The sequence below is a fragment of the Acinonyx jubatus genome, chromosome D1 (genome assembly GCF_027475565.1).
Source record: "Acinonyx jubatus isolate Ajub_Pintada_27869175 chromosome D1, VMU_Ajub_asm_v1.0, whole genome shotgun sequence".
Classification (NCBI taxonomy): domain Eukaryota; kingdom Metazoa; phylum Chordata; class Mammalia; order Carnivora; family Felidae; genus Acinonyx; species Acinonyx jubatus.
Window position 1 is genome coordinate 47,718,976 of NC_069390.1, and position 26,297 is coordinate 47,745,272.

A 26,297-nucleotide genomic window follows, 5' to 3' on the forward strand; every position below is an offset into this window, starting at 1 on the left:
CTTGGCTAGGTTTATGTCCTTTCTCTTCCAGATGAACTCAAGAATCAGCGGTCAAGTTCCATAAAAAGTTCAGAACACATCAAATAATGTGTTTCTAAGTGTTCCTCTGTGTCTGATTACTGATGTGTTTCTCCTCAACCCCACCTCCACCTCCTGGAAGCAGTTCATATGGTCATCAGCAAGACACAAAAATTTAATTAAATTGTTAAAACTCCTACATTCTAAATATAAGTAGAAACTTGTAAAAATCAATTATCCTAGACTATTCCTGGGGTCAGAAGTAGGAAGACCAGAATCCACTTTATTAGATTTAACAAACTTATTTTAAAAATAGAATGAGGGGCGCCTGGGTGGCTCAGTCGGTTAGGTGTCCAACTTTGGGTCAGGTCATGATCTCATAATTGGTAGGTTCAAGCCCCACCATAGGGCTCTCTGCTGTAAGTGCAGAGACCACTTCAGATCTTCTGCCCCCCACCCCCATCCCTCCCCCGCTTATGCACCCGTGTGTTCTCTCTCTCTCTCTCTCTCTCTCTTTCTCCCTCAAAAATAAACATTTTTTAAAAATAAAAAGAATGAAACAATCCTAAAGGGTATTGGTCAGTACAGTCAAAAAGTGTGAACATGAAAGGAAGCAGAGACAGTATCTACAATATGAGGATGGACAGAAGATGTAACATATGCTACCTGTGCCTCCAATTCTATCCCCTCAGCCCTATTCATTTTGGTTCCCACCAGACTATCTTTTAACTGGCATACCTGTGTATCTTGACTTGAGGACTTTTTCTGGCTGCTAGAGTTCATTCTGTCTACATATGCAGTGGGATGGATATGTTGGCAAATTAACTATTCAACCCAACCCTGTGGTCAGGATCGTCACTCAACCAATGACTTATGAAAGCTGGTGGGTAAAGAACCCAGATCTCTTACCCTAGGGTAAGTTAATACTGAGGTGCAAATTGTATGCTCTCTCTCTGCATCCCCAGTGAAGGTTAAATTCCAGTTGCCCATCATTATAACTTGTTTGGTAACACACCTGTATTGACTTCCTTCTCTTCTCTGTTTCATCTCCCTATTCTGCTACCATTGTTTCTTGGAACCACCTCCCAAATAAACTACTAGCACTCAAATCCTCTTTCAGTGTCTGCTTTTGGAGGCACCCAAAGGAGAGTCAGCTCCATAACCTATCCAGCTTCAGTGGCAGGTCTTCCTCCATCCTGGACAGGAGAGGATCAGATCTGTTGCCATCAAACCCCACCATCATAAATCAGCTTCCCCTTATCCTGACTCCAAGCTCACCAAGCAACCTTCTGATTATAACCTGGCTGATGGTTTTTCTACAGAAAAAGAGGGACTACTGACTAGAAGCGAATGTTCAGTCCCCAAGGAGTTCTATATTTTCAGTGCCAATGAACACCTGGCAAATAGTTTACAAAGTGAGCTGTTGCAAGCTTAGACAGTGAAACCTTATTTTGAGTGTAATAGAGCCACTCTCAGTATTGACAAAATGGCATTTTCAAGCCTGTAGTCTGGGAACCAGACTCTGGGCCAAGGTGACTTTCCCAGGTAAATGCAGCTTTATGAGGAGCCTAATGAAAGCCAACCAGCCTCTCCTGCTATCACCTAACCTGGCCACATACTTTCCTACAGGCTTCAGTGGCAATGTTCTACTTCTACTAAGTGAAGCGATAGATGAAATCAAACTTTTTCAAAGCTTACTGTTCACTCTTAGCAGAGAAATCTCCGTACATCATCAAAATTTTTCCCCCAGGGTGTTCGTAATTCTAAGACCTCCATTTCCAGTTAGACTTCTCTCTTCTACATGAGTCATTCTAGATTTCTGATTATGGGCATGATAATCATAATTCTGGGTTTTCTGAGACAGCCCAGATTTCAAATATTTAAGCGTTAGCCTTAAGATATTTAAAAATCCTTGAAATTCTAAGGTTTCAGTGTCTAACTAACCTCTCCCATATTGCATTAACACTGGGAACTAGCCCAAAACAATTTTTGTAAGATGATGTGTTCTTGGTGTTGATTTGGATCTGAAAGTCCTGTTACAAAAGATTCCTAAGCGATGACACACAAACACATGCCTGAGCTGTTTCTAGCTCAATCACTCAGACTGTTATATTTAGCCAAAGGAATCCTTTATTCAGGACAACTTGATATTCCTTTTTATACATTGTCTTGTGTATTTTAAATAATAAAAACACTTGATTGAAGTCCCCTTACAACGAAGTAATTTTTCTTAAGAAAGAAAGGAGAAAAATAACAAGAAAAAGACAAGTCAGCATTCAGAGAACACCAGTGGCCCAGTGGCCCCATTGAGACGAGATTCTGGTGGTTGTTGTGGAGCTGTCCACCAGGGAGGTGCTGACAATATCCTAGTATTGGACAGGGGCTGGCTGCCCTCCTCAAGAGTTGTGGAAAAAAAAACCCTCCACACCCCTACGACCATCCCATCCCCAAAGAAATATAAAGGACTATGAGAAGGTAGGTAAACAGGCCAATGTCTCCTGGTTGGAGTAGGGAAGACAATAATCAGTTGCCAGAGTCTTCTGAATCTTCTCCACATGAGTCCACACATACCTGCCTAAGACACCTTTCCTTTGATTATAAACATTCAGTGCAGTAGCTGCTATGGATGTCTCCAGGGGGTCTTTCAGTCCCTACAGATGCTAACTATGGTAGACTTAATACAGAAACAGGACTAGCTGCTACAGGGGGGCTACACCCTAAAATTCCCCTTCTTTCTCCATTGTCCGCTCCAAGAATAAGGACCTGAAGCCCTACCACTTCTCCTTACTTGTATAGCTTGGAGAAAAGGATTGATTGCCATTGAAGAGACAATTAATTGTCTTGTATGTATGTGTGCGACAGGCTGGCTGACTCTGAACAAGTCACTCTTCTTCTCTAGGCTTGGTCTCATCATGTGTAAGAGGAAGAAATGCCAGGGAATCAGAGCCCTTCTCCTGTATCCCTGTCCTTGGCCATCTTCCCTCAGTTATATGTGTCCCAACCAGGCTATTCACAGCCTTTTTGCAAAAGGTTTCTGCCACTCAGGTTCTCCAGCACTAAGGACCCTGATGTTAACTCTGGGAATAAGAGCCTGGGGTGTGACCACTGTGGGTACTGTCTGAAACAATATTGTGGGTAAAGCCTGAAACCCTTTGTTTTGGAGTATAAAGTGGGGGTGGGAGGGAGTGGCAAGAGAAAGGAAACTCCAAATGTTGGGGAAAGCTTAAATCATTGTCTTCTTCTCTTTTTTTAAAGATAAGACTTTATTTTTATAAAAATGATACATATTATAAAGAATTTGCACAATGCTGAAGAGCACAAAAAGATATTTAAAAATCTTCAAAATCCCACCACTTCAAAATAGTCATGCCCAGCACAAGTGAACGTCATTGCAGATAGTTCTCTCTTTCTATATACAGAGAGGATAGGTAGTCGGGTAACTAATAAGGGAGAGTGGATGAAAGGATGGGTGGATGGACAGATGCACTGATGGATGAATATAAAGAAATAGTTGATTAAAAAGGGATCACACTTCATATACTATTTAATAAAAGGAGGGACACCTGACTGGCTCAGCCAGTAGAGCACATGACTCTTGATCTCAGGTCATGAGTTAGAATCACATGGTGGATGTAGTGATTACTTAAAAAATAAAAATTAGGGGCGCCTGGGTGGCTCAGTCAGTTGAGCGGTTGACTTTGGCTCAGGTCATGATCTCGCGGTCCGTGAGTTCAAGCCCTGCGTCAGGCTCTGTGCTGACAGCTCAGAGCCTGGAGCCTGTTTCGGATTCTGTGTCTCCCTCTCTCTGACCCTCCCCCGTTCATGCTCTGTCTCTCTCTGTCTCAAAAATAAATAAACGTTAAAAAAATTTAAAAATAAAAATTAATGAGGTGCCTGGGTGGTTCAGTCAGTTAAGTGTCCAACTCTCGGTTTTGGCTCAGGCCATGAGCTCGAGGTTCGTGATCGAGGTTCCTAGGATCCAGCCCCACATAGGGCTCTGTGCTGACAGTGTGGAGTCTGCTTGGGATTTTCTCACTCCCTCTCTCTCTGCTCCTCTCTCTTTCTCTCTTTCTCAAAATAAATAAGTAAACACTTTTAAAAAGGTATAAAATTTAGTTTTCCTTGAATGTAACAAAAGACAATGAACCAAAGAAAAGCTAATGGATTTCCTTGATTTCCTTTATTCTCCACGAGAGATGTTATTCCTGAAAGATACCTCTAAGGTTAAGAAAATATATTATAAAAAAATATTAAGAGACTGGAATCACTATGGTTTTTTTTAAAACATTCTTCAACTTAAGTATCTATCAATTGACTGGCTGCTATGAAAGATAAGGAAATTAACACCCTTACACTTCCTCCCATTTCCCCTCCCCCACTTCCCGAATATTATGAGTAATATTTTTTTTTCTATTTTTGTCTCTTAACATGAGTCATTATCAGTGCATATAATCAGTACTAACTAGTGCATGTAAAGGAGAAATGTGATGACCTGGACATCTATTACAGACACCAAAGAATAATAAAAAAAGAAAAACTTAAAATTTTGTTTGGCTACAGAAACATAATAATTTCAACCATTTGTGTGAACCACTAATCTTGTATTCCTAATTACTATACATCACAAGAGTAATTTTATGTGATTATCTTCAAATGTCAGGTTTTTAAAATAATAATAAAATTAAGTCAATGAACAAAGCAGATTATCTCTAAGGCTTTTGCAGCACTGTGACTTTTTCCCAGAGCTCAGAGGACACTTGTCCTGTCTCTAAGCAGAGCCAGACTTGACAGTAACAATAATTTCTAACATTGCTCATCACTTACCACCAGGCAGCGCATAAGTACTTTATATATATTGGTTCATTTAATCCCCCAATATATCAGTGAGAGACATGCTATCTCCTTTATTTAAAAAGTGAGGAAACTGAGGCAGAGTGGTTAAGTAATGCTTGGGATTCCACAACTAGTGAGCAGGGAGCCTAGATTCAAATGATTTTTTTAGTAAACAGTAGAGCTGGAATTTGAGCATTACACATTTCCCCAAATGGTAGCTCACTGGCTGTGTGGCCTTCGGCTAATCACTCCTCCTCTCTGGGCCAGAATGCCTTCTATAAACTAAAGACTAATAAGGATTTCCCTGCCTGTTACCCAGGGATTCACTGGGGATCAAGTGAGCAGTGCCTGGAAAAGAGCTTTATTAAGCAGCAATACCGCCTTCTTCTCCTCCTGAACTCAGTATGGCATGCAGCCTGTGGCCTTGGTCAGGACTCAGGCAGGAATCAGCCTCTGCTGATGAGAAAAACATTACCACGAGGCCACAAAAACAAAACAGTCCTCCTGCCAGAGGGCAGTTAGATGGGATAGGCAGGGAGTTCCGATGGCCATGAACGCTTTACTAAGTTCATGCTCATGATGAATTTGAGCAAGACACTACTTGTTCTTTGGGTTCATTGTCAGACTACTATTTGACAGAAGTCATTGCATGGAGAGAATGACAAGAGTGCCACTGGTTACCGTCTCTACTCCCTCAGGCCAGCTCTTTTCTCTCGGGCTATGGAGTAGACATTCTTGACCTGGCCAAGCTATCAATCTGCCTCTCCAGCTGTGATGCCTGAAAGGTGAGGGTCAGAGAAAGGCCCTTTCAAAACATCAGGTAGCATGAAGTAGGAGGCCACCAGGCCAGGATTCTGAGCCATGGAACTCCTAGGACAGGAAAGCTGACTTCTGGCCCAGACTCAAAACTGTGATATTGGGCAAGTCCCTTTTCCCCTCAGGGGTTTTGTTTTCTCATCTTTAATGTAAGGCTTCCTGGATATTCTCCCAAGGCTCTTCTAACTCTGCCCTTGTGCTGGCTATTTTGGGGAGAGGTGCAGTACGGATATGACTGTGATTTATCTGGGAGATTTCCAGAGAGAGGAATCAAGCAAGAATCTAGAGACCACAAACTAAGATAAAGTGCAGTTTAAAACCTCTGGCTTTCAGTGTAAAGTTATAAAACCACAGCATTTGGTTTGTAGGGCAAAGAGGAAAAGAGAGTACAGCCAAGAGGAGCATCTGGGGACAGGGGTTTTTAACTAATGGTCACTGTGATCTTCTATTTTATATTATATGCAAGGCACAGGAGACACAGAGGGAAAGAGAAGCTCCAGAAGGTCCTAAAATGAATAAGATATGGTGTCTGCCCTCATAGGAATTGTAATCTAGGGTAAGAAACAGCTATAGACTGAGCCAAGAGAGGAAGGAAGGGGGTTTGGAGCCACCCTTAAATCCTGTGCTAGGTATGGCATGGTCAAAGGCAGATGTCCTCTCTGGTCAGAAGAGGTGGGGAGGGTAGCAAAGCTGGCTAGGTACAAGGGATACTCTTGAAAACCATCCCAGAGTCTTGGCAAAGAGGAGAGAACTCCGAAGCTCTGGGAATCAGATGTCACTGACATCAGTGTCAGTGAGGTGTCTCAGTTTCACACCTCAGTGAAGCCGTTTCTCTAAAGGAGGGCCATTTCTTAAGGAGCCAAAAAGGAGCCACACTTCCCCTTCCAACTGCCCACCTCTGGCATCAAGGCCTCATAACCTCTCAGAAGAAGCCAAGATTCCCAAACCTGTTCCCAGACTTGTCACTTACCTCATTTCCCACAGGGCTTCTCTCTGAGAGCCAGATCAGGGTCCCACCTCTCAGGGGGCCTGCAGGATTAGGAAAGAGGCTGTATTTTCCCACTAGATTATCAGGAACAAGGCTGTTTCTGTCTTGCTGGCTTTCCATGCTCTGCTGTGGGTCTAACATGTAGCCCAGACAGATAGGAATGGAGAACAGCTCATCTGGGACTTGCCCCCAGTCCTGGAATGTTGACTACAGTGCTGTGGGTCCACTCATGCAGGCCCCCCCTCTGGGGCAAACCTGAAAGGGCTCTGTGATCCAGGACTTTGTAAAGGTTACAAAAGGATCATTTGAAAGACCTGTACCCATCCTATGTCATCAACCATGTATTACTGTTTATTTTATATATTTAAAATACATGTATACATATTACACATATATATTAGACAACTTACATTTACATAATGCAATACATATTACACTATATCTAATGTGTGTGTGTGTGTGTGTGTTTGTGCGTGTGTGTGTACGTGTGTGTGTTTATACTGAAGTACAGCAGTCACCCCCATTGGAGGTTCAAGATTAACTATAGATCCCTCCTCACCAGTACTGGATCCAGGTGGAATTTCTGTCCTGGTCTTCTTGCCATGACCTGACAAAATGTTACCTCTCACTCACCTGTCCACCTGCTGATCCACATCCCACACAGACTCACACTAAACCTCACTAGATTAGTCACTTCCTTCTATCAGATTCCACTTACTGATTATGATTCCCATATTTCTTTTTTTATTTTCATTTTTAATTGTGGTAAAAAAAAACCCACATAACATAAAATTTACCATCTTAACCATTTTCATGGTACTTTCATTGGTATAAAGCATATTTCACATTGCTGTTCCCATATCTCCTTTTGTCATTACCTGGAATTCAGTCTTGAAGTGACAGGCCTCACTCATTGTAACTGCATTGCTTCCAGGGATTGACACCTATTTGTAGAGACTGCAGTGTGTGTAGAGCTGAAATGTAGGAAGCACATACTTCACCTTAAATGCACTCTGCCAACAGCTGTTATAAGTTATCTGCACATTTTGCTGATTCCATGGATAAAAGCAGGTCAGTCCCTGCAGCCTTAGGCCAGGCTGTGGCATGAGCTTTCGTCCAGAGAACCCAGTCTCACAAAGGGACCAGATCTACAGCTGGAATTGAGTCTTCCAGTCAGGGGGACAAGAGGACTCTGTCTTTAAGAAAGGAAGGTGCCTGCCTATGCGGTCCCTGCTTTGATTTTTGGAGAAAGCACCTGGAGGAAGCAAGTTATGTAATGTGAGTTTCTTATTCTGTAAAATGGGAATAACATCTATTTTATAGATTATTTCAGTGCTTCAAAATTATGATGTACGTGAACTATTTACTGTGAAGTTAGACATAACAAGTGCTTAATAAGAGGAAGAACAGTATTTGTTATTATTATTGAACCCCAAATTCCTCAAGCCCTAGAAGGATAAAAGCCTAAGTGAAGATGCTTTAACAGCAATAGCTCTTTTTATTTTTTAATTCAAGTTAGTTAACATACAATATACTATTGGTTTCGGGAGTAAAACCTAATGATTCATCACTTATATATAACACCCAGTATTCATCCCAACAAGGGCCCTCCTTAATGCCCATCATCTATTTAGCACATCCCCCCACCCACATCCCCACCAGCAATCCTCAGTTTGTTCTCTGTATTTAAGAGTCTCTTACAGTTTGCCTCCCTCTCTGCCTTTTATTTTCATTCCCTTCCCCTAGGTTCATCTGTTGTGTTTCTTAAATTCCACATATGAGTGAAACCACATGATATTTGTCTTTCCCTGCTTGACTTATTTCACTTATTTCATAATACACTCTAGTTCTATCCACTTTGTTGCAAATGGCAAGATTTCATTCTTTTTGATCTCCAAGTAGTATTCCAGTGTGTGTGTGTGTGTGTGTGTGTGTGTGTGTGTGTACCACATCTTTATCCATTCATCAGTTGATGGACATTTGGGCTCTTTCCATACTTTGGCTATTGTTGATAATGCTGCTATAGAAATTGAGGTGCATGTGCCCCTTCAAATCAGCATTTTTGTGTCCTTTGGATAAATACCTAGTAGTGCAATTATTGGGTCGTAGGGTAGTTTTATTTTTAATTTTTTGAGGAACCTCCATACTGCTTTCCAGAGTGGCTGCACCAGTTTGCATTCCCACCAACAGTGCAAGAGAGTTCCTCTTTCTCCACATCCTGCTAATATCCATTTTTCTTGAGTTATTCATTTTAGCCATTCTGACTGGTGTGAGGTGGTATCTCATTGTGGTTTTGATTTGTATTTCCCTGATGATGAGTGATGTTGAGCATCTTTCCATGTGTCTGTTAGCCATCTGGATGTCTTCTTTTAACAGCAATAGTTCTTATTTCACCAGTTCACTGCTCCCCCTGGATAACTCAGGCCCTCACACTTATGGAATGTGCCCCAGGGGGTATCTTTGCTCACCTATCTCTGACACCCCTTATTCCACAGGGCTCTAGTTTCTTATGCTACTCCTCACACCCAGCACCACGACAGGTGTATTGGGCTCCTCACAGTGTTATACCAGCTCTCTACATGGTAAGCAAAGGTGTTCTAAAGGAATGTGGCTGGTACGCCAATTTTACATTTTACATTCTTTGTGAAATGGCTTCAGTGTTTATGTAGAACTCCCTGTTAATCACAAGACAGGCCTGAGTGAGTCTCTTAGGACTGGGTCTAGGCGATAAACACCAAATTGTGTTCATATTTCCTGCCCCCTCCTCCCCTGGGTTGAGTGCTGTCCTGAGAGCACTCATGCACAAGAGCCAAATCTGTCCCAGAGCAAGGGACACAACCAGGCCAAGCACAGATCTATCATCATTATCATACTGTGCTTTGATATCCAAAACACAACGTCCCTAGCACCTGCCCTGTATTAGTTATTTATTGCTGCATAATGAGTTATTCCAAACTTACTAGCTTAAAACAATAAACTCTTATTATGGAATCAAGAATTTGGGAGAGGCTTAGCAAGGTGGTTCTAGCTCAAGGTCTTTTGTGAGATTGCAGTCAAGGTGTCAGCCAGGGCTGTAGTCATTGAGGCTTGATCAGGACTAGAGCATCAAGCTTACTCACAGGCTATCAGCAGGAGGCTTTTGTTCCTTGTCACATGGATGTCTCCAGAGATTTCATGACAGGCCTTCCATGGAATGAATTATCAAAAGAGAAAGTAACCAAGACTGATACCACAATTGTTTATAACCCAATCTTGGAAGTGACATACTGCTATTTCTGTCACATTCTATTGATCATACAGATCTACACTGGTAGCAGGTGGAAGAAGACTACTCAAGGGTATGAATACCAGGAGATGGGTATCACCAGGACCATCCTGGAAGCTGGTTACCACACACCCTCTGCCTGCTCCTGCTCCTGCTCCAGCTCTACAATCCTGCCTGAGGATAGCCTCTCTTTCTTCATGGTCAAAGAGGGTACTTTAGGGACCCCGAGCATGAGCTAAGCAGTGACAAGGTAGCACTGGGATCCAGGGATATATTTGCAAAGAATAGGAACTAGAAAAAGAGAGAGCAGGATGGAGGAGGACAGAAGTAAATCAAGGAGTACAGAGTCTTGAGGGAAAAAAAGGAAAGGAGGTCTTGCAATATTGTGGGACAGGACAACTGGGAATAGACAGGACAACTGGATCTTCAATGAGGTAAGATTGATAGAAATAAGTGGTTTAAAACAACAGAGGTTTATTTCCCCCTTTGCTATCTGTCCATGACTGGAGGCTGTGCTCCACATCTCCTTACTTGGGAACTCAGGCCGATAGATCAGCCATCTTCTTGAACATTGCCTAAACTACTGGCAGAAAGAGAGCTCTGAAGGGTCTTGTATTGGCAAGGAGATGCTCTGAACCAGAAGTGATGCATGTCCCTTCTATTTGCAGCCCATTGGCCATAAATGGTCACTTCAGCTCCAGCCAACTACAATGATGCCTGGAAGTACAACCTCACCGTGTGCTTAGAATAGAGAAGAACTGGAAATAGTTGGTAAATGGCACTCATTCCTCAGGGTCTAAGGGCAGAGCAAACTTTTCAAAGAGAAAGTCAGGGAAGGGCTGAGAGTAGATCCTAGGGCCTAACCTGGAATATGGTAAAATGAGTCTTTTCCAAAGCTGTGTTCCAACAGACTCTCTGCCAGTTACTCCATCACCCCTGGGCTCAGCTCATCCTTTGCTGCCTCACACAGCAATCCAGAGGGGCAAGTGTCTCTTGAGTCCTCTGTGTTAGGCCCAGGTCATTCCCTGGCCTTCCCTTTACACTGCACTCAGCCCTTTGATCCAGGGGGAGGATGCCTACACACCAGGTTACACATCCACCAAATTTCATGCTCCAAAGCATGGTCACACCCCTGGGATCTCTGGAGACAGCATCCCACGCACTTCCTAGAGATGAGTATACCTAGCCCTAGCCGCACTACCTAACCATGGCTTCTGGCAGACAGATCTAGAACAAGCTCCCATCAGACCTGAGAGGTCCCTGGAGAAGTGAGATCCTTTCCTGCCTAGGCCTCACTTCTCTGCCTTTTGACTAGAAGCTCAAGTTCTCACCCACACTAGCCAGCCCTGCCCACCCAACACAGGCAAAAGTCCCACCTCTCCAGCAGGCCTTTCACAAAGGGACCTGGGGGTGGCCATAGCTTACTACCCTGACAGACTCCATATGACTTCCTCATGCTTGTTTGTTTGTTTGTTTTTACATTCTCACTTCCAAAAACATCTTAGGTTAGAGCTGATTTAGTCATTGGCCAGGCTTAAGGACTCCATTCATTCACTGACAGATTAGGAAACATCCATGGCACTCTGCTCCAGCCTCTTACCCCCTCCCTTAAGCCATTCCTAATCAGCATATCAGAATAGAGGTTCCTGTTTGGCTTAGTCAGTAGAGCATGTGAGCATGTGACCCTTGATCTCTGGGTCATGAGTTTAAGCCCCACATTGGGTGTAGAGATTTTAAATAGGTAAACTTTTTTTAAAAATTGAAAAGAAAAAAGAATAAAGAAGCAGCTTGAGTAACATATACAGAATATTTACTAGGTTAAGCATTAGGCCAAATGCTTCGTATACATTATTATCTCACAATAACCTAACAAGTATATCTGTTATTTTCCCATTTTAAAGATGAGGAACGCTGGCTCAGGGAAGTCACATTACTTGCCCAAGATCACACAGCTAGTAAGTGACATACCCAGGATTCAAACCAAATCTACCAGACAATAGATGCAATACTCTTAACCACTAGGTGAGGTTAAATAGTGACAAACAACATACTTACAAAAGTGCCTCCCCATGGCTTTGGCCTTGGATGGCATCAGGGGTGATTGGCAAGAAAAGTGTCAGTCTGAGCCAGACAATTCACTGCATAGCTCAGGTCTCACCATCTGTTGTCATTCACAGCTGACAGCTGAACAGAAAGGCTGGACATACAAATTGTCTCAGGTGACAGGAAAGGACAGGGAAACAGCATAGAGAACAAGGGGGTGTAGAGATGTAAGTCATAGACACCTCCTGAGCCACATCTGTCTCTAGGGACAGTGAACACTGAACCTGTGGAAGTGAGTCCCTTTCTCCACGCCTCTGGCTGCAGGGAAACATGACAAAGGCAGACATGGTGGCCAGAGGGCAGGCGAGGGCAGCAGAGAGCTGGCAGCAGAAGCTCAGGAGAGAGCTATGAGTGCAGCTGGGAGAGACCTCCTGGAGGAAGTGGGAGGGGCCCATGGAGAACCACCATCTGCCAAGGAAATCCCCTCCTCTAGGTTCACACAGAGGGCAGCTCAGGTTGAAGCTCAGATGTTAGGGGAGCGCACTGGGAAGTCAGCCTGAAGGAGAAGGGGAAGCAGAAAGATGCCAGAGACAACAGCAATGAGAGTCAAGAAAGAGGGCCCGGAACATGCTAGAGGTCGCCAGAGTCCTGGAGTAGCTCTAAATGTGAGCCAGCCCTGTTCTCACCAGCCAGGAGAGCAGAGAGGAATTTAGACAAAAAAGCAAAGAAGAAAGGCTGCCTGGTTCATTTTATGAGGTCATCATAACCCTGATAACAAAACCTGTCAAAAACAGCATATACCCAAAAAGAAACAACGGTGCCTCACTTTTATTTTCTTTTAATTTTTTTTTTTTTTGTTTATGTAATTGGAGAGAGAGAGAGAGAGAGACCATGTGTAAGCAAACAGGGGAAAAGAAGAAGAGAGAGGGAGAGAGAGAACCCTAAGCAGGCTATCCCTGTCAGCACAGAGCCCAACTCGGGGCTCAAACACGCAAACTGAGAGATCATGACCTGAGCCGAAACCAAGAGTCTGACACTTAACTGACTGAGCCACCCAGGAGCCCCTTTATTGTTATTATGTAAGAAAATGGAAACAACTATGTATCAATAGGAAATTGTTCAATAAATTGTTGTATCTCCTCAATGGCATATTATGCAGTTGTAAAAAATGGTGAGGAAGATTTTTATGTACTGAGTGGAATGAATTCCAAGGTATGATGTTAAGTGAAAATGCAAGTATAGGGGCGCCTGGGTGGCTCAGTCGGTTAAGGGTCCGAGTTCAGCTCAGGTCATGGTCTCGCAGTCCATGGGTTCGAGCCCCGCATTGGGCTCTGTGCTGAAAGCTCAGAGCCTGGAGCTTGTTTCCGATTCTGTGTCTCCCTCTCTCTCTGACCCTCCCCTGTTCACGCTCTGTCTCAAAAATAAATAAACATTAAAAAAAAATTAAAAAAAAAAAAGAAAAGAAAATGCAAGTACATAAGACTACACATAGTTTACAGCCAATTGTGTGTATATATTTTTTAACAGGAAAAATTATACTTATGTATTTACCAATCTATGTGTAAAATATCTATGAATAAATGCACAACAAACTAGCAACATTTATTGTATCTGTACACCCTTTTCTGTGATTTGAGTTTTAAGCCAAGTAAATATATTACCTGTTTATTAATACGTTTAATCTTAAGAAAGAAGAGTTGAGGGGGGAGGGGGCAGTGTGGAGACAAAAAAAAAAAAAAAGGAAGAGCTGGAAAAAATGTTTGCAAGAAGAGTTTTGAAGGTTCTTTGTTTTGCTAGAGAGAATATATACTTATTTTTTTAATCTCTATTTACTATGAGAGAGACAAAGACAGAGACATAGCAGGAGCAGGGGAGGGGCAGAAAGAGAGGGAGACACAGAATCAGAAGCAGGTTCCAGGCTCTGAACTGTCAGCACAGAGCCCCAGGCAAGGCTTGAACTCACTAACCATGAGGTCATGACCTGAGCCGAAGTCAGAGGTTTAACCTACTGAGCCACCCAGGCGCCCTAGAAAATATATTTAAACTACTATTGTTAAACATCACAAAACTATGGTAATGGCAAAAGTACTGACAAACATGCAAATTAGTAACTTAAGACATGATATAGGAAACATCAGAAATTAATGGGGAGCATTTCTGCCCTCTTCCCCCACCCCACCGAATGCCGCTCCAGCAGCAAGGCGCTGGTTCAGAGCTCCTGGCTCCTGCTAAGCTAGCGCCGCTGTCGTCTCTCCAGCCTCTGTCACAATCATCTACTTGGACCTCATCAGCCATGATGAGATGTTCTCCAACATCTACAAGATCCAGGAGATCACTGACGGGCTGTGCCTGGGGGTGTAGGACAGAGAGTAACTTTGATGAATCACTCATTGGTGGAAATGCCTCCACCAAAGGCCCCCAGGGCGAAGGTACTCAAAGCACAGTAATAATTGGTTTCGGTATCAACCATGAATATTACCACTTGCAGGAATTGGCTTCACACAAGAAGCCTGCAAGAAGTACATCAAATAATCTTTGTCTAAAATGAGTCAGGTAGTTTTCCTCCTCTTTTTAAAATGATCTTATAAAAATAATTAATATTATTTCATTCTAAATATATGATAGGATTCACTCAATTAAGCATAAAGTTGTTTATAAGATTATTTTTTTTTAATCTATAGGATCTATAATGATACCTCCTCTTTCATTCCTAATGCTGTCAATTTGTATCTGTCTCATTAATCGGGTTAGAAGTTTATCAATTTCACTGCTCTTTTCAAATAACAAGCTTTCAATTTTATTTACTATTATTTTTCTGTGCTCTATTTCATTAGTTTCTGCAATGAATAATTCTCAATTATTTCTTTCTACTTGTTTTGTAATCAATTTGCTCTCTTTTTCTAGTTTTTTTTTTATGATGGAAGCTTAGATCATTGATTTTTAAACCTTTATCCTCTAATCTCAACATTTAAAGCTAAAGTGTGTTTGAAAGCACTTTTTCAGTTACATATCACCAATTTTAATTTGTTTTGTTTTCATTATCATTCAATTCAAAATATCTTATATTTTATATATATCTTATATTTATATATAAATATTTTATATTTCCTTTCTTTGACCTGTGGATTATTTAGAAGAGTGCCATTTAATTTCCAAATATTTGTGGATTTCCAGCTACCTTTTTGTTATTGATTTTTAATTTAATTCATTTTTAGAGAATGTACTGTCTGTGATTTCAGGTCTTTTAAATTTATTGAGGCTCATTTTATGACCCATGATGTGTTCTAACTTTGGAATTATATATATAATATACAATTCCACATGCACTTGCAAAGAATGTGTGTCTGTCATTATGGGATGTTAATGTTTTATAAATGTCCAGTAAGACAAATATGTAGATAGTATTCAAGTTTTATCTTTTTTTTTTTGTTTGTTTATTTATTTATTTTGAGAAAGAGAGAGAGAGAGTGGGGTTAGGGCAGAGAGAGAGGGAAAGAGACAGAATCCCATGCAGACTCCACACTAGCAATGCAGAACCTGACGTGGGGCTTGAACCCTCGAACCGTGAGCTCATGACCTGAACCAACACCAAGACTCAGAAGCTTAACCCACTGAGCCACCCAGGTGTCCCTCGAGTTTTCTTTATTCTTAGTAATTATCTATTATATGAACTACTGGCAATGGAGCGTTGATATCTCCAACTGTAATTACGTATTTGTCCATTTCTCCTTTCATTTTTGTCAGTTTTTATGTCATATATTTTGAAGCTCTCTTATTGGGTATATACATATTTAGAGTTACATGTTCTTGATAAAATGACGATTTCATCACTAGGAAACGTCCTTTGTTATCCATAGTAATAGTTCTTGGCCTGAAGGCTACTTTGTTTGATATTTATATAGCCACTCCAGTTTTCTTATGATAAGTGTTTGCAAGGTATATCTTCTTCTATTTTTGACTGGAGTATCTGAACCATCAGTGATTAATTCTATGTGGATGGATTTAAGTTTATCATCTTGTTATTTGTTCTCTACTTGTCCTGTTTGTTCTTTTTTTGTCCCCTTTTTTGTTTCTTTTCCTGACATTTTTTTGATTACTTGATAGCTTTTTCAGTATTCCATTTTATCTCTACTTACTTAGAGTTTCTAAGCTACACTTATTTGGGGGGGTTGTTTGGTTTTTGCCTTTTTATTTCTCTGGTTTTAAGTGGTTGCTTAACATTTTATATATATATATTTATCCTATCATGGTCTACCTTCAAATAATATACTGCTTCATGTAAAGCATCTGTCTTACAATAGTATGCTTCTATTTCCCCATCCCATCACTTGTGTAATTGTGGTGACATATTTTATTTCTACATACGTTATAAGCACCATGAAACATGATTATCATTTTTAAACAGTGAATTATCTTTTAATAAAATGTTAAAATGAGGTAAAATTATTTTATAAATATTCATATATTTGCCATTTTCTCTGCTTTCTTTTGTGTAGTGAAGCATCCAACTCTTGATATTGGCTCAGGTCATGATCTCACAGTTGTGAGATCAAGCCCCCATCAGGTTCTGTGCTGGGTGTGGAACCTGCTTGAGATTATCTCTCTCCCTCTTCCTCTGCCCCTCTCCCACACATGTGTACTCTCGCTCTCTCTCAAAAAAAAGTTTATTTTTTAAAATAGCTTTCTTTCTGAGATTTCCTGATTCTTTTTGCCTTTCCCACTTTTAGCTGCATGTTCTCTTTTTAGTTTTTGTGGGTTTTTTTTTTTTTTTACTCTACCTTATCAATTTTTATTTCTCTGCTTGAAATTTTCCAAAGTGCAGGGTCCTGTCTTTAAGTGGCACACAGTTTACTCAGTTTCAACCATTCATGTTCAAATAGGCTAAAGTGCCCTGTTCCATTAGGCCTTACCTTAAAGCCCTTTGTTCCCATCCTTCTTTGGAGTAGGAAAATTCCTTTCAGTTTTAGCAGCTGCTCTCAAAATGACCTTTTGTGCCTTGTATCATGTCTGATGCTCTCTCATAATTGTTCAAGTCCATCAGATGCCCTGTTGCTTCCCTCTGCTCTCTCTTACACAGATGCCCAAACACATTGTTGGTGGTAGTGCTTGTATTTTGTCACGTAGTTTTGTTGTAAATGTTGTCCTTAGGTCTTTAATTTTGTTAGCTAGTTGCTCTGTCTGTTTTCATATGATAATTCAAGAAGATTCAAATCTATGCTGCCCCACTCCTGCCATCTTCCTAGAATTCCAACATGAAGCATTCTTTAAATCAGAGGAAAGGTGGGAAACATTAGATATTCTGAAGTACCTCTTACATTCCTTTTGGAATTTAACCACACCAACAGAAACTTGGACAAAATAAATTGATTGACACAGGAAGTACACTATGTAGCATTTTGTATACTTCTTTTTTATAAAGTTATTTATTATGTGTTTCATACATAATCTTCACAGTGATCTTTTTAATGGTTTCAGAATATTCCATTGAGTAGAGGTACCAAAATTTACTCAGCCTGTCCTTTATCATTGGTCATGTGAATTGTTTCCATTTTTTCTGCTGTCTCAGATGATGTTGTCATAAATACCTTTGTGCACTTAGTTTTCTGTTTTTGTTGAATTATTTCCTTATGATGGAATCCCAAGAGTAGGATTACTGGGTCAAGGGTAGGAACATCTCCCTGGGTCTGGCAATCTATAATCTGAAAATGTGTTTTGAGAATTATTTTTCTTATAATAGGGGAAAGGTTAAGACTCAGTTGTTGATAGTAAGGATCACATGAGGGAAATAGGAATATTTATTAAGGATCATTGCTATTTTAGCTTTTCTCCCAGCTATCAGTCTTTCCTGTTCATTTTTCTCAACTTCTATTTTTCATTCACTTAACCAACATACGTTGATGGCCTACCATGTGTCAGACACTGTGATTTCCCTCCCCCACACGAGGGTGAACCCCACAAGTATGTGTGGTGTTCTGCTCAAGGACTGATCCAATACATATGATACAAAGGGGCCCAATCTAAATGTGCACTGGCCTAGATTCTCTGTGAGCATAAAGAATGCTTTGGGCTGTCCTCATCTGACCCCTGCAGACATATCTGAGACTGTTCAAAGGACCCTAGAATATTTGGCCTGGAGAGATCTGCTATCAGCAATCCACAGGCAGGCTTAGCCCTATTCTAGGGTGGACTTGAATAGAAAAGGGAGGACCTAAGCAATCTCAATGCACTGGTATAGCTGCCCAGAAATAATCTTATTTTTATCCCCCCAAAACTGGTAAGCTAGAAATAACACCCATGGTCTCCTAATTTCAACCTGTCAGCTATGTTGATTCTTACATATACCTAACTTTCAACCTCAGTCCCCCTGTCTTTCCATGGCTTCCTGAAAACTGAGCGCTGCCCTAAGCCCAAGTCCTCTTGCCTTGGGTACTTGTTATGGTTACAAGTCCTTGTCTGCCCTGTCCAGCACCCTCCTACAATGGGACCAGACCTTTTCTACAATTCTCAGTCACTGGCTGAGTTTGTGTGTTCAATGGCCTGAGTATTGAAAACCAAGATTCTGTCTCTACTTCATGCTCCACAGCTGCACCCTAACACTGAATGGAGCCCTGCAATCACAAGCCTTGCCCCAACCTGACTAGAATTCACCACATCTTTATAGCCCCTGCCAGGACCATTTAACTCCTGGGGCCCATCCCATCTAGTCCATGTTGCTTAGGAGCTTGCATAACTCGTGTTCAAGCTTGCTGAGTTAATAATCATCTTTCCAACCACAATGTTTTACAGGTGAGGAATCAAGTGCCGGAGAGTAAAAGTGACTTTGCAAACCGAAATAGCAAGTTTGTGTCAGATGTAGCCCTAAAGCTCAAAGTTTCTCATTCCTAAAAGCAAACCAGTGGGTGGAATACCAGAGAAGAAATTTAGGAGTAGATTCGAAAACAGGAGTCCAGTTATAAGTCCTGAGTCCCCCTGGAGTGGGGAAGGATTTGAGAATAAGATAGGTTCCGGTTTTCAAGACAGGAGCATAAAGTCAGGAGGTATGAGCAGCAGAGTTACATTATGTGGAGAACGAGACCATCAGGTTGGATCTATTAAATGCCTCTTGCATCTCCAGAATGTCCCAGGGACCTGGAACATGGCTGGGCCTATGCATGCAGGCTAGGGGGTCACATATATAGGCCAAGGGAAAAGAAAGAATAGAAAACTGAGGAAGGACATAGAGGCCAGAAACCAGGTTGGGCCTGACACATGTAGATGCTCAGGTAGCTCACATGTCAGCTGGAACCTCTCTGCATCATGAGGGTAAGGCAACATTTGCTCCAAATACACATCACCATGCCCTATGGAAATTCTAAACTTTCTCTAAGATTTTTGTTTTTGTTTTTGTTTTGTTTTTTGTTTTTGTTTTTTGTTTTTTTAATTTACATCCAAATTCGTTAGCATATAGTGCAACAATGATTTCAGGAATAGATTCCTTAATGCCCCTTAACCACTTAGCCCCTCCCCACTCCCACAACCCCTCCAGTAACCCTCAGTTTGTTCTTCATATTTATGAGTCTCTTCTGTTTTGTCCCTCTCCCTGTTTTTTTATTATTTTTGTTTCCCTTCCCTTATGTTCATCTGTTTTGTCTCTTAAAGTCCTCACATGAGTGAAGTCATATGATTTTTGTCTTTCTCTGACTAATTTCACTTAGCACAACACCTTCCAGTTCCATCCACGTAGTTACAAATGGCAAGATTTCATTCTTTTTGATTGCCAAGTGATACTCCATATATATATATATATATATATATATATATATACACACACACACACACACACACCACATATTCTTTATCCATTCATCCATCGATGGACATTTGGGCTCTTTCCATACTTCGGCTATTGTTGATAGTGTTGCTATAAACATGGGGTGCCTGTGTCCCTTCGAATCAGCACACTTCTATCCTGTGGAAAAATGCCTAGTAGTACAATTGCTGGGTTGTAGGGTAGTTCTATTTTTAGTTTTTTGAGGGATAGGATTTTTGTAAATGCACATGACACAGATATTCTTACATCCTGGTCTCTCAGAGGTAATGTTCTTTGAAGACAATCTTTGTTCAGCTCCATATCAATTCAACCACAAAATTTAGCCTTTTCATGGAAAAAGATTTTTAAACACACCATGTATGAGATTACTAAACTTTGCTGAAAATGTTGGGGGTGTCACAGGGAAGGAGTCCCAGCACTCACTGTACAACGGACAGCCTAGAAATCCTCACAATACATTCCTGCTATTGTCAGTCTTTGTTAGCCAGCCCCTTATGATGGTTTCCTCTATTGGCCCAACACTACACTTTACTGTACCCACCCTCACCTACTCTTCTGGTTCCTCTGTTTTCCTTCTCCCTTCTCTATCTTCTGTTCTTTCCTCTCCCCTACCATGTCTCCAAAGTCAGAAACAAATTCCTTTCCTCATCTCAACACAGAAAGCCTGGAGCAGGAGGTGAGGTTGGGGCACATTCTTATACCCCTACTGCTTCTTTACCAAACTCTTTTTTCAAACAAACATACTTCCCTCCTATAAAGGAATTCTAGTACCAGATATTAAAGTAATTCAAAACGTTTTCCACCTGAATAGCCATGTGTAAACAAAAGTATGCAGAATTATTCTGATGCATAGTTCATGCCAGACGAAGCACTATAATTGTCCTATTCAAAATGGACTGAAAAGAAGGTTTAGAACATCCTGTCTGATTCAGAAGAGTGCCCTTGGCCATGAAGGCTCAGTTGAATCTGAAAAATCCTGGGAAAACTGAGTTTATCTATGCTTCTTGAAGGTATTTTATAAACTGCTGCTACAGAAAAGATGTTCAATTTAGTTGCAAAAATTGTGCAGTGGATGTTTCATATGGTCAAACCAGGTGACCAGGTGATCAATGAAGCTTCAACATATGTGACTTGTTCTAGTTACTACCTAGGGGGTATAAAACAACAACCAATTTATTATTCTCAAGGATTATATGGGTCAGGAATTCAGAAACAGCATAGTAAGCACAGTTTGTATCTGTCCCACAATGTCTGGAACCTCAGCTGAGAAGTCTGAAAGGCTGAGGGTTACTCAATGGCTGAGTACTGGAAATATCTTAAGTCCCTTCCACTCATGTATTTAATGCTGGAACATCTACATGTGGTCTCCCCACCACCTGGGCTTTCTCATAGTATGGTGGTTAGGTTCTGTGGTAAGAGGCCTCTAAGATGTCCCTGATCCCTACCTCTTGGTATTCACAGTCTTATGTAATCCTATCCCCTTGAGTAACTAGGTTTTAACCAATAAAACATGGTAACATTGAACGGATATTTCTTCTTTTTTTTAGTTTATTTATTTATTTTGAGAGAGAGAGAGAATCAGTGGGGAAGGGGCAGAGAGAGGGGGGTGGGATAAGGATCCAGAAGCAGGCTCTGGGCTGACATCAGAGAGTCCAATGAGGGACTCGAACTCATGAACCGTGAGATCATGACCTGAGCTGAAGTCAGACACTTAACTGACTGAGCCACCCAGGTGCCCCTGAGGGGATATTTCTTTCATGATTAGCTTATGAATATTGTGACTTCCGTCTTATTAACAGACTTTCTCTCTTTTGCTGGCTTTGACGAAGCAAGCTGCTGTGTTGGAGAGACCCCCATGACAAGAAATTGAAGGTTACCCTGGCCAATAGCCAGGAAGGAAGAGATCCCAGCTCTGGTCAAAACCTTGATTGTAGCCTATGAGAGATCCTGCAGCAGAGGAGCAAACCAAGCCATGGTCAAATTCCTAACTCAGAGAAACTGAGATAGCATATGTGTGTTGTTGTATATTGGTAAGTTTGGGGGTGATTTGTTATATAGCAATAGGTATCTATTATAGGTTCCAAGAGCATGCATTCCATAAGAACCATGCAGAAAATGTGTCATTTTTTTATGACCTACGTTCCATTACATAGCATTACTTACCCAAACTCACAAACCTGCCCAGACTCAGGGAGATGGAACATAGATCCCATCTCTCCAAAGAAGGTATGTCAAAGTATCATCATAGAACAACATGTGGGAGGACAGATGGTGGTGTGGCCATCTTTGGAAAATACAGTCTGCCACATGGCTCTTTGGCCTTGTCCCATAGCATGGCCTGATCTGATCATGTGTAAATTTTAAGAAAGATTTATATTGTTTTGCTATTTTGAAATTAAGGTTTTGTTTTATGCTCCTCCTGAAATGTCTCTTCTGCTTTTAAGAAACGCTCAAATAATATCTCAGTATGTCACAAGATAAATGGGAATTGGCCTTCCTACAACCAGGGAGACTTCAGAACCATAATTTCCAAGAATGTGACTGACTATCTGAAGCACAAGATTCTCTCCACTTAAGAATGACTCCTCATGAATTACGACATTGCCCCGGCTACATGTTCTGAAACATTCCAGCATTGCCCCACACTCCATGCAGGTTGAACAGAAACAGAACAATGAGCGAGGAGGATGTGGTGGGAAGAACAGATGGACACTCAAGCCAGGCTGGGCTCCAGTGATGATTCCAGCATGCCTTAGACTCTTAGAATTTCTGAGTGAGAAGACATCTCAGAGACTGATCAATTCAACTTATACTAGCAATGACAGTAGCTACATTTAGTAAAACCCAGCTACAGCAGCAAGCCCTTTACAGATGAATGAAGTAGACGTCAGTATCCTGATGTAACTCAATACTACGTCAGACTGCCAGTTTGTAAACTCAGGTTTCTACTTTAATGCCCCAATTATTTTAGCTTGAGTCTTCAAAAAAATCTAGGTTTTTACCAAGTTCCCCTGGGGCATACCTACACAGACCACCTGTTTCTTATGTACTTTTTTTTTTAATATTTATTTATTTGGGGGAAAGCACAAGTGGCAGAGGGGCAGAGAGCGGAGGACAGACGATCTGAAGCAGGGTCTGAGCTGACAGGCTGACAGCAGCAAGCCAGATGTGGGGCTTGACCTCACAAACCGCAAGATCATGACCTGAGTAGAAGTCGGATGCTCAACAGACTGAGTCACCCAGATGCTCCATTTCTTCCGTACTTTCTACCTTAGCCAGGTGCCTGGTTCTACATGCAGGACTTGTAGGTCTGAAATCTGCTTCCCTTAGGGCATGACATTCCTAAGGTCATGCTGCTCAGCCCCAGCATGAACTGTGCAGACCCTTTCCCCATTTTCCCATTGTGATACCACAGATTGGGAGAGAAGAGAAAAGGATTACAACAGAGAGAAACTTAAAACCCAATATTACTGTTCCAATTTCCCAGGCCCTGGGTTTGACTTTTACACTCCCTTCTGCTGCTGCCGTGGGGCAAGGGCCAGCCTGCCTCCCACAGTGGGAATACTCTTGATTTCCCAAATAGGTCCAGATAAAGGAGGTTGTTATTTCCCCACACTTCAATCTAAAGCCCATCTCCTTTGTCCTTATTTCCTGCTTTAGGATTGATCTTTTTCCAAGACACCAGACAACTGAAGTGTCCGTTTCAGAGAAGACTCCAACTCTGAAACAATATCAGAGCAAGCATTCTGGCCATAGAACACCATGCATATGATACTGCAGCCCAGCCAAGCCTGAGCCCCATAAAGCCCAGCTAAGATCCTTTTCACATTCTCTCTTCTGACATGAGTTTATGACCAGGTAATAGTCTTCCAGGCATCTTCAGTGTCTCAGGTCTGTGACTGACTAGTTGAAAAATGGCTCATCCATTTTCTAAAAGCAATAATAAATAGACAGGTGGCAGTCTAAATCCATACTTAGCAAATAAACACTGCTCAAAAAGAAACCATGTGGAGAGAGTAAGGCTGCCTAATATAATGACATTTAAAAAAAATTTTTTTTTATTTTATTTATTTGAGAGAGAGTGGGCACGAGACAGGGAGAGGGGCAGAAGGAGAGAGAGAGAGAGAGAGAGAGAGAAATACCAAGCAGGCTCCATGCTCAGCATGAAGCCCAATGCGGGGCTCGATCAGTGACCCTGGGATTATGACCTGAGCCGAAATGAAGAGTCAGATGCTCAGCAGACTGAGCTACACAGGGGTCCCAATAATGACAAAATATTATACAATTTTGCCAGCCATTTTAGTTTCTTGGAGCCACAGAATATCAAATCCACCCATTTCAGAGTAAGAATCTTGATCCACATTTGCGAAAGACCCATAGGAAGCTTTTTCCTAGATAGTTCTAGTTTTAGAGGCATGACCCTCCTTGTGAATTGTAAATGACAGCTCTTTTGCACTCCCTACGTATCAAGGAATCAAAAAATCTTCAGGTTCGATCTCAGCCAAGTTCACCTTCTTGTGCCCACTTTATGGGCAGAGGAAACTGAGGTTCCATGAAATCCAATAATTTGTCTGAATTACACAATTAGAAAGAAAGTGGGAAAGCTGAAATTTGGAATACTAATAGCACCAAGTGCTCTGGTTCTTGCCACTATACCAGGCCACACTTGGTCTCAAAGGAAATGTTACGTATCACAAAAACATGCTGTGTGATGACCAGCCAAGCGTGCAACAAATTGGTCCCATTCAGTTTGGGATTACAAGCAGTACAAACAATAGAGCAGCCTTCAAAATGAACTTCCGTTTCCAGGATGAAAAGGAAACATGGGGACACAAGCTCTTAGGAGACACCTGCAGTGAGCAAGGACCCATGCCAAAGAAAGGGCATAAAGAAGAGCCTGAAAATAGAGGACTCCAAGGAGGACACTATATCCAACTTTTCATCCCACAAATTTTTGTCAAATGTGTCCTTTGTGCCTGGCTTTATATAAGCTAAGCAACAGGCATAGAACAAGGAAAAGTCAGAGTTCCTGCCCATTTTTAGGCATCCTGATCTGGCAGAAAAGGCAAGCAGATAAATACTGAGCTTGTATTCCTCTGATTCAAATGAAAGCTTCATCCCGATTAAAATATCCATGGCAACCCTGAGAGCATTTGCACCCAAGGACAGCTGGGGTCTGAACTTGTCATTTTCTTTCCCTACCTGGAGTAGAATCCCTGGGCCAGCCCTGGCTGGGCACCCAACAGGATCCTTCCAGACCTCTGGAGCAGCTCATCACCCTCGTAATCGTTTTACCCTGGAGTGTTTTGGCCTTTTGAGGTACAATGTGTGACTACGACTATTGTCAACAGGCAATGACACAAAGCAACTGTCATTTTTGGCAAAGGCCAGCTGAGCAAAAGCTTAACTCAGAAGCCTGTTATGGTTTTTGTGAAAACAGATTACATCAGTGCTTACCCAGGGGTCTCCCAGCCAGGCTAACGAGTGTTTTCTTTCCTGAGTGTGCGTGTGTCAGCCGTGCTCCTGCCTCGTGGGCATGCAGGAACTCCACATAGAGTGAAATGGCACAAAAGTCTCCATATCTCAGTGCTTTGTCATGTTGTCCAGCAGAGCCCTTGGCAAACCTGCTTGGCAGGGAGGCAGACATTCTGAGAAGTCTCTGCATGCCAAGTCCTGTGCTGCGTTCAGGGAGATAGATGCAGGAGGTTAGCCAAGGTCATGGGCTCCCAGGGAAAGAAACATCCACTGAGTGACTGACTGCCATGAGCCAGGTGCTGGGCCAGAGATTTCACTTACTTTACTCATTGAATGGGAACCTGTGTGCCCTCAGCCCCATGTCATTACCCCCACCTTGAGGCCACCACTTGGCAAATCCACTCACTACAGCACTGGTGAGTAGTACAGATTTTACCCCAGATTCCAATGGGGACAGAAAGGGAACATTTACATTGCGGACCACTAATAAATCTGAGTCTGACACTTCCGTCATCTTCTCCCTCCTCTCCCTCCTCCATCTCTCTGACTCTCCTGAGGCAGAGTTCCTCTCCCCTTTCTCTCCTTTTCTCTCCCTCTCCATACACAGCTTCTTAATCCCCTCCACACCTTTCCCTGTCACTTGCCTAACCCCACACAAAAAGCCTAATAGACAGACACAAAAGACAAGAATGTCCTAATATTCCTCAAACAGGACTCTTGTGGGTCTCACTTTGTCTCATTCATTCATTTAACAAATAGTTACCAAGTGCCCAGCACTGTTTTCACTGCTAACAGTGAACATAATAGACAAAAATGTTTGCCTTCATGTAGCTTCCATAATCCTATCAGGACCCATTTTTACATCTAAGAAAACTGAAGTTCAAGGTCAAATGATCCCACAGAGTCAGACACATGGAGTCCAAGGCCAAAATTTAGGCCATAAAAAGTAACTAGCAAGATCTATGCAGCGTTTCAAAGGTCCAGCCAGCACCCTGAGGTTTGTAGTGAGACTGGGTGCCTAGAACTTGGAGAACTAGCTGTGGAAGTCG